This window comes from Eleutherodactylus coqui, chromosome 4 (genome assembly GCF_035609145.1).
Source record: "Eleutherodactylus coqui strain aEleCoq1 chromosome 4, aEleCoq1.hap1, whole genome shotgun sequence".
Lineage (NCBI taxonomy): Eukaryota > Metazoa > Chordata > Amphibia > Anura > Eleutherodactylidae > Eleutherodactylus > Eleutherodactylus coqui.
The window spans coordinates 158,878,407-158,887,508 of NC_089840.1; positions in this window are offsets into that span (position 1 = coordinate 158,878,407).

The window sequence follows — 9,102 nt, forward strand, 5'->3', positions numbered from 1 at the left end:
TCTAGCACTTAACTACAAAACTGCTCCCAGAACGAGAATTACTCAACTTCCCATTGAAATTCTTCTATATTACATTCAAGACATCAACATAAAAGAATGGAACAAAAGGGGAATTAAATGGATAGCAGACCTCTTCGAGAGAGGCAAAATACTTACCTTTGATAAACTTCAAGGGAGGTTTGATCTACCGAATTCAGAGCTATTTTCCTTCATAAAAGTTGTCTCCTTCCTAAACAGTTCTCATTTAGAGAAATGCTCCATCCCTACACAACTAGAAACATTGCTTCAAAAAGCTGGCTCCGGTCAGCGCTTGTTGACCAAAACAATTTATGATTGCATTTCTGGAAGTATGAACAACAGGAAAAAAATGCACCTAATAAATTGGGAACGAGACTTAAATAAGAGCTTTTCCCCGGCTCAGTGGCTAAGTTCCTTTACATAGGCAAACAAGGCCACCCTTTCGACCGGCCTACTCCAGACCCATCAAAAAATCATTTCCAGATGGTATTACACACCTGTAAAATTAGCTAGATGTTTTGGAGGAATAGATAGCGGATGCTGGAGAGGATGTGGAAATGAGGGCTCTCTGTATCACCTATTTTGGTCGTGCCCGATAATCCAACCATTTTGGAGGGAGGTCTTCAATAAGATACAGACCATAACAGGAGTGGGGTTGATGAGATCCCCACAAATGGCTCTCCTACTTATGGAGTGTGAGTCTATACCTCATAAAAATAGAAAATGGATTTGTCATTTCCTGTTGGCAGCAAAGAATATGATTGCAAAGAAATGGAGGTTGGTGGCCCCCCCCCCACAATTGCAGAGGTATTGGATATGATAGCAGATCACTACTATTATGAAAGAATTCAAGCAAAAAATAATAACTGTTTGCATAAATTTAATGAGGTTTGGAAATCCTGGCAAAAGTTTAAGTTCTAAAGTTGTTTTAAATTTTGGAGAAATACAATGATCCAGAATTGATAGCTTAACAAAATATTCAAATTTCTCAGCAGGACGTTGAAATGTTGAAACTCTTTGTTCAAACAATAATCTCTTTATTAATGTTAAAGGGGTTGTCTCGCGAAAGCAAGTGGGTCTATACACTTCTGTATGGCCATATTAATGCACTTTGTAATATACATCATGCCTTAAATATGAGCCATACAGAAGAAGACACCGAAGTTAGACGGCACCATGGCAACAGGGACGCCAGCAACGGAGCAGGTAAGTGAATAACTTCTGTATGGCTCATATTTAAGGCACGATGTATATTACAAAGTGCATTAATATGGCCATACAGAAGTGTATAGACCCACTTGCTTTCGCGAGACAACCCCTTTAAGTCTATCTAACAAAGTATAACTCCATCCAGTTATAACCCTAAGCTGTAAATGTATAGCTAACACAATCTACCGCTAGTGACCAGAGGTGGAGCTCATTTGACTGTTAACATTTTACTGTTTGACAATAAGAGTGATTAGAATACATTGTATACTCATACTTGGACACATTCTGTGAGAAATTTACTGTAATGTTCATTATGAAAATGTTTAATAAAAATTATTTGAAAAAAAAAAAAAAAATACGCAGCACAGCCCTAGAGGAATTCGTTAAGGGGTCTAGTTTTTTAAACAGGGTCATTTGTGGGGGTTCTCCAAAGCGCTCAAGGGCTCCACAAGTGAGCAATGGGACCTAACACACTTTCATGCAAAATAACTGTTCACGAAGCCACCGGCTGCTCCTTTCGGTTTGGGCCCCATTGTGCATACGGACACAAGATTAGGGCCACAATGGGTATATCTCTGAACACGGGACATACGGGGGGTCTCCATTTTGGGGTGCCAATCCTCATCTTCATGTGCAATATAGAAAAAAATCCCATCATTAAAATTAAAATGACATATTTGCAAAAATATGAAATTTAATTTCTTCCCCTCCAAATTGCATTAATTCTTGACAAAAACTGTGGGGTAAAAATCCTCCTGACCCCCTCAGTGAATACATTAAGGGGTGTAGTTTATACCCATGAGACTTTGCAATCTTGGCTTGGTGCAGGAAAAGAAAGTGTTCCTCAAAATGTTAAAAATCAATGTAAAATTTGTACGTCTCCTAAATATGAACCCGCAGCGATCCGCTGTAATCCAAAGAAGATCTGGCAGTAAGGCTAATGTCACACAGCGAGTGCGATACCAGGCCGTGAATCGCGGCCCGTTTTCGCGCTCGCTAACGTACGATTTTTCTGTGGATGTGAGTCATTTTTGTAATAAAACTGCCTCCCCTCCCTCCCGCTGCGGCTGTCCGCACCTAGCACGCGGTGCGATGCTGCCGCCAGCCCCATTAAAACAATGGGTGATGCAAGGCCCCGCCCAAAGATAGAACGAGCCGCGGGAAAATATTTATATTTATATTATACTATTATACTATCACATACAGGACACGATCAATGCATGCAACCCGATACCAACAAAAGCAAAATGGTGGATCATGTGAGTGGGAACCGCATACAGCGGCTCCCGGTGACAGCTCCCTGCTCTCGGCTACTCATTCTAGTCGAGAGCAGGGAATTTTTAAATTTCCCGGGCCTCCCGGCTCTCTGCGCATGCGCGTGACGTAATGCGTCTGACGCGCAGACGCCGGCGGCAGTGCCGGGGAGAAGACAGAAGGATCCGGACGCTGCGGAGGACCGGAAGTGAGTACTCTCAGCTCCCCTTACGGATCGGATCAGTAAGGGGAGCTGAAACTTTAATTGTTTTTAACTTTCCATTGAGTTTAACGCGATCGCGTGACCGGGGGTGGGGTCCCGCGGCCCGGGATGACAGCTCCATGCTGTCGGCTACCTCCGGTAACCGGCAGCATGGAGCTATCACGTCCTGAGCCTGCAGGGCTGTCATTCCTAGAGGATGCATAAAACTACGTCCTCTAGGAATAAAGCCCAGCCGGCCAGGACGTAGAATCCCGATGGGGCCATCGTTAAGGGGTTAAAGAGCCGATTCCATGGGAAAAACGCATTTTCCGTCAGCTCTGTACAGGTAAGCGGAAACATTTGTCCTGATTAGCAGGAACACACAGACGGTACAGAAAGAAATCCCATTGCAGTGCCCCGGATAGCTGAGGTTACGTGAGAGGAAATACATGTTGGCTGCGGCCCACACGCCATGTCCTAGACATTCTGGGGGGGTTTTCGGGCCAAATAGGTAGAACACCGCGATGGGAAGACTTAGTGTACCCATAGTATACACAGACCCCTGTAATATTCCTGTAGCAAAGGTATAAGCTGACCCCAGTAACAAATATGTTGCAGAAGTCTATGGAGACCCCAGTAACATTTCTGTAGTAACAGTATAGACAGACCCCAGTAACATTTCATTAGCAGAAGTATAGGCAGACCCCAGTAACATTTCTGTTGTAACAGTATAGACAGAGCCGAGTAACAATTCTGTAGTAACAGTATAGGCAGACCGCAGTCACGTTTCTGTAGCAGAAGTATAGGCAGACTCCTGTAACATTTACGTGGCAGAAGTATAGGCAGACCCCAGTAACATTATTGTAGCAGAAGTATAGGCAGACTCCTGTAACATTTCAGTGGCAGCAGTATAGACAGACCCCAGTAACATTTATGTGGCAGAAGTATAGGTAGACCCCAGTAACAGTTATGTAGCAGCAGTATAGGCAGACCCCAGTATCATTTCTGTAGCAGCAGTATAGGTAGACCCCACCACCATTTCTGTTGTTGAAGTATAGGCAGACCCCAGTAACATTTTTGTAGCAGAAGTATACGCAGACCCCTGTATCATTTCAGTAGTAAGACTATTGACAGATCCCAGTAACATTTCTGTAGCAGAAGCATAGGCAGACCCCTGTAACATTCAAGTGGCAGCAGTATAGGCAGACCCCTGTAACATGTAAGTGGCAGCAATATAGGCAGACCCCAGTAAAATTTCTGTAGTAAAAGTATAGGCCACCCTCTGAAACATTGGAATACCATGAGCATAGGCAAAGGCCGGATAAGAGTGTAGGCATGGGCCCGAAAAATTAGTGTACAAGTATACCTCTGAAAAATGTAACAAATGAGAGGGCAGGTGAAACCCCAAAACATTTTTTTAAAAGATACAGCTCACTGTTGCTTAATTTGTAACAGAGCCTGGAGGCAGCCCTGTTGAAAACATTGGCTCATGTAACAGTCTCACTATTTTTGAAACTTAGAAAAATTGTAAAAACATTGGTAGATGTAGATGAGCCAATTGGGCCGCAGAAAAATTGGCCTTTCAGCGCGATTACGTTGTTTCTGGAGCAGGAGTAGCAGGAGGAGGACTAATGTCAGAGACAGATTGACAAAGAGAAATGCCCCGTTTTCCCGGTGATACAAAAGAGTGCTTTTATCTGCGGTGGCAGCAAAAAGATTCTTTAGGTTCCGCTGCTCTCCGCTGGTGGAGAAGAGAAGTCTGGGGAAATCCAGGCTTTGTTCATCTTTATGAGTGTAAGCATGTCGGCACTGGCAGTTGACAGGCGGGTACGCTTGTCCGTGATGATTCCCCCAGCTGCAGGGCAAGCCAGCACCTCCAGGGCATACAGCGCAGGTTCGTGCCACGTGTCCAGCTTTGACACCCAATAGTTGTATGGACCTGAGGCATCATGGAGGACAGTGGTACGATCGGCTATGTACTCCTTCACCATCTTTTTACCGTGCTCCCTCCGACTCAGCCTTGACTGGGGAGTGGTGACGCAGTTTTGCTGGGGAGCCATAAAGCTGGCAAAGGCCTTGGAGAGTGTTCCCCTGCCTGTGCTGATCTCTGCGCCTCCCCTGCTACTTGGCCCTCGGAACTGCGTCTTCTGCCACTAGCGCTGTCAGATGGGAAGTTAACCATCAGTTTGTCCACCAGGGCCCTGTGGCATTGCATCACTCTCGAACCCCTTTCCTCTTCGGGAATGAGAGTGGAAAGGTTCTCCTTATACTGTAAGTCAAGAAGGGTGTACACCCAGTAATCCGTAGTGGCCAGAATGCGTCTAACGCGAGGGTAATGAGAAAGGCAGCCTAACATGAAGTCAGCCATGTGTGCCAGGGTGCCAGTACGCAAGACATGGCTGTCCTCACTAGGAAGATCACTTTCAGGATCCTCCTCCTCCTCGTCCACAGGCCATACACGCTGAACAGATGGGAGGCAAGCAGCATGGGTACCCTCTGCAGTGGGCCCAGCTGTCTGTTTCCCCTCCTCCTCCTGCTCCTCCCCCTCCTCCTCCTCCTCCAAAACGCACTGAGATATAGACATGAGGGTGCTCTGACTATCAAGCGACATACTCTCTTCCTCCGTCTCCTGTTTCGACCACAAAGCGTCAGCCTTTATGCTTTGCAGCGAACTTCTCAGCAGGCATAGCAGAGGAATGGTGACGCTAATGATTGCAGCATCGCCGCTCACCATCTGGGTAGACTCCTCAAAGTTTCCGAGGATGTGGCAGATGTCTGCCATCCAGGCCCAATCTTCGGTAAAGAATTGGGGAGACTGACTCCCACTACGCCGCCCATGTTGGAGTTGGTATTCCACTATTGCTCTACGCTGCTCATAGAGCCTGGCCAATATGTGGAGCATAGAATTCCACCGTGTGGGCACGTCACACAGCAGCCTGTGCTCTGGCAGATTAAACCAATGTTGCAGGGTCCGCAGGGTGGCAGCGTCCGTGGTGAACTTGCGGAAATGTGCGCAGACGCGGCGCACCTTGCCGAGCAGGTCTGACAAGTGCGGGTAGTTTTTCAGAAACCGCTGAACCACCAGATTGAAGACGTGGGCCAGGCATGGCACGTGTGTGAGGCTGCCGAGCTGCAGAGCCGCCACCAGGTTACGGCCGATGTCACGCACAACCATGCCCGGTTAGAGGCTCAGCGGCAAAAGCCAGATGTCGGTCTGCTCAGTCAGATCCTGCAACAGCTCAGGGGCCGTGTGCCTCTTGTCACCTAGGCTGAGTAGTTTCAGCATGGCCTGCTGACGTTTTCCCACCGCTGTGCTGCCATGCCACACCGACTGCTGGCGACGTGCTGCTCACATTTCTTAATTGAGAGGTAGAGGTTGCATAGGAGAAGGAGGGGGAGAGTTTAGAGGAGGTGGCATAGACCGCCGTAGATACTAGAACCGAGGAAGTGTCAGGGTAATAAATATTCTAAGTACAGCACCAATCAGGCCCACCCCACTTGCCCCGCTGCCGGCTGAAAGAAGAAAACACCACACAGAGGTCTGGTATCATTCCTCACACGGGACATGGCTCTCTGCTTTATTACAGATTACATGAGATCTTATACCCTTTGTCCCATCACCAGCACGGGGTGATGGGCTCATAACCATATATGGGAAGTCCGGATTTCCGGCCTGAGACAGTGAAAACAGTCGTTATCTTGCTACGGTGCCTCTGGCTTATGTACAGAAAATCACGTATTCAATTAACTCCAGTGCAAAGAATCACCCACTCAATTCTAAGAAAACGGCCAAGCATGCATTCTCCATATATGGGAAGTCCGGATTTCCGGCCTGAGACAGTGAAAATTAGGTCCATAGTTGAACATCTCCATCTTGATAAGGCACTTCTGGGAAAACGGCCAAGTACACGCGGCCTTCGTCTGGTTCGGTATCATCTCTGAATTTCTAGAAACTTCTCTCTCAGCCTCGCAAAGCCTTGGAATATCTGATGTTAAGGCGACAGATTGTTTTTTTCTCATTTGGAATTGAATAGAACTTGCATATAGGTATAAAGCATAAAAAAACATATGGCAATATATATATATATATCCTCACAAACCCCCCTAAAAAACTTAATATGGAGATCAGGTATCAGACCTTGCACTCTTCCTCGGTCGTCTCTCCCTTGCGTCAGGGTTTCTCCACTGCCCGTAAGTCCCTACTCCTAAAAGGGAGGGATCCCTACCTCACCTCAGAAGGAGGCCATGGATTCCCTGGGCTTATTTCCGGGCATCCATACCCTCTATCTGTACGAGTTAACACCCCGCAGGGTGTGCCCTCGCCGGAACCTAAGGTCTTCTGCACTGTCCCTAGGCATATGGGAATTCCACTGACAGTCCATCTTAGGAGACCGGGGCAGGCGCAGTACTAGTACATTTCTCCTTTCTTCTGGTAACGTATCTGGTTGGCATTATCGGAACTGGCTCTTCATCATTTTTCAAACAAGGGAAATTTTGGTCACATTATCCAGTCCCTCACTCATACTCTTTTTGATCAAAGGGCTAATATACATACAGGAAATTACATACCCAGGGCCACTCTATTTTGGAACACCATGGATGCAGTGGGCCCTAACTGGTGCAGTTTACAAACCTCTGCTGATTGTAATAGATATAATTCATCCAATCTACATTATTATTAACAGTGACAATAGCAAATAAGGACTCAAAACCTGCTTTAACCTGATCTCTAGAATTAAATTCATCTGGCACCCCCCTTGGCACTCCTATTGCATCTATGTATACATGTGGATAAAAGTTACCACCTGGAGCATCAACTTCTCTCTTAGCACGATGCGGTGTTGGATTCTCACCCTCAGTGTAGTCTTCTTGCACATTTGATTGTATTAATTTGTTCTGAAACAGGGGGCTAGTGTACAGTAGTCAAAGGTGTGTGTTAGAGGAATTGTACCACATTATAGCATGTAAAGGATATGCAGGATATACAGGGCCGTTTTGCAGTACGAAGTGTGGATCCAAGTGGGCTTTCCTTCGAGCTTGACTGCAGTTGGGGTGGTGAGCAACATCTGGTAAGGACATTCAAATCGGGTTTCTCTCTCAAACTCTTTTTCACATAGACCCTGTCACCTGGTTTCAGATTGTGACACTCATCTGTAGGACCTGGGAGAAAAGCAGAGACTGCAGAATGGATTACTAACAATTCCTTGGAGAGGCCTATGACAAAATTAACAAGAAAATCATTCCCCAAACTCAGCTACTGTGGCATGTACCCTCCAGAGAAAAAGAAAAACCAATGAAAGACACTCAATTCAAAATTTGCCCATTTTCTCTATTGTCTTTTGTATCTACTTTCCCACAACTCCTCGGATGGTAGGGTGTGTGAAAAGCCTGAAATATACCCAAAACAGACATGATATGTTGCATTATTATACCTGTGAAGTGTGTACCTTTGTTTGACTCAATCACTTCCGGTACCTCGTATCTGCAGATTACCTCATTCATGAGCTTCTGTGCGGTTACCTGCTTATTTACTTTGGTAACAGAGTAGGTCTCCAACCTGAAAAACATCAACAACAACAACAAGCACATATTCATGCTTCCCAACAAGTGGGAGCTGAGTGTAGCCAATTTGCAATCCCTGAAATGGGCAGAGTGGTCCAGGCAAGTGTTATGTGGCAAATTTATTTCTGCCCTGTTGCTTACGGCAAAGATCATGCAAAATTGGACAAATGATGCAGCAGCTACATAAAACCCAGGAGCCACCCGTCCTTGTTCAAGCATAGACATCATTACTGCTTTGAGAGGTGCGTCTTTCCGTGCATCAGCTGGGCCATCATGGGGCACAGGGACCGTGGTAGGCAAGTGCTGTTGACTGTTCACCATATGCCGTCCCTTTTTAGTCCATTTTTCCTTTTCTTCCTTGCTGGCTTGTAACTGTAAAGTCTTTAGCATATCAAAGTCCAAGTTTTTATCAAAGTCCAAGTTTTTATCAAAGTCCAAATTTTTATCAAATTCTTCTTTTCTTCTTTCTTCCACGGCTTGAGGGCCGCTGCTTTTGCTGTGTGGTCTGTGATGGCATTACCTCTCGCTTCTTTGGTGTAGGAATTGGTGTGAGCTTTCCACCTTGTCAGGTAGAAGTAGGGTCTCCATGAGACCGCTGCATCATTCTTAATTGGCTGTCCTGCTGAGGTAAAAAACTGTCTGGCCTTCCATGTTGGGCCGTAATCATGAGCTATGCCAAATGCATACCGGGAGTCAGTGTAAATGTTTGCCGTCTTACCTTCTACCACTCTCCACGCCTCAGTGAGGGCATTCCATTCCGCTTCTTGTACTGCGACATGTGGAGGCATTCTGCTTTTAGGACATCTTGTTGTGTGACCACTGCATATCCAGTGTGGAGTCATCAATCACCCTGGTAC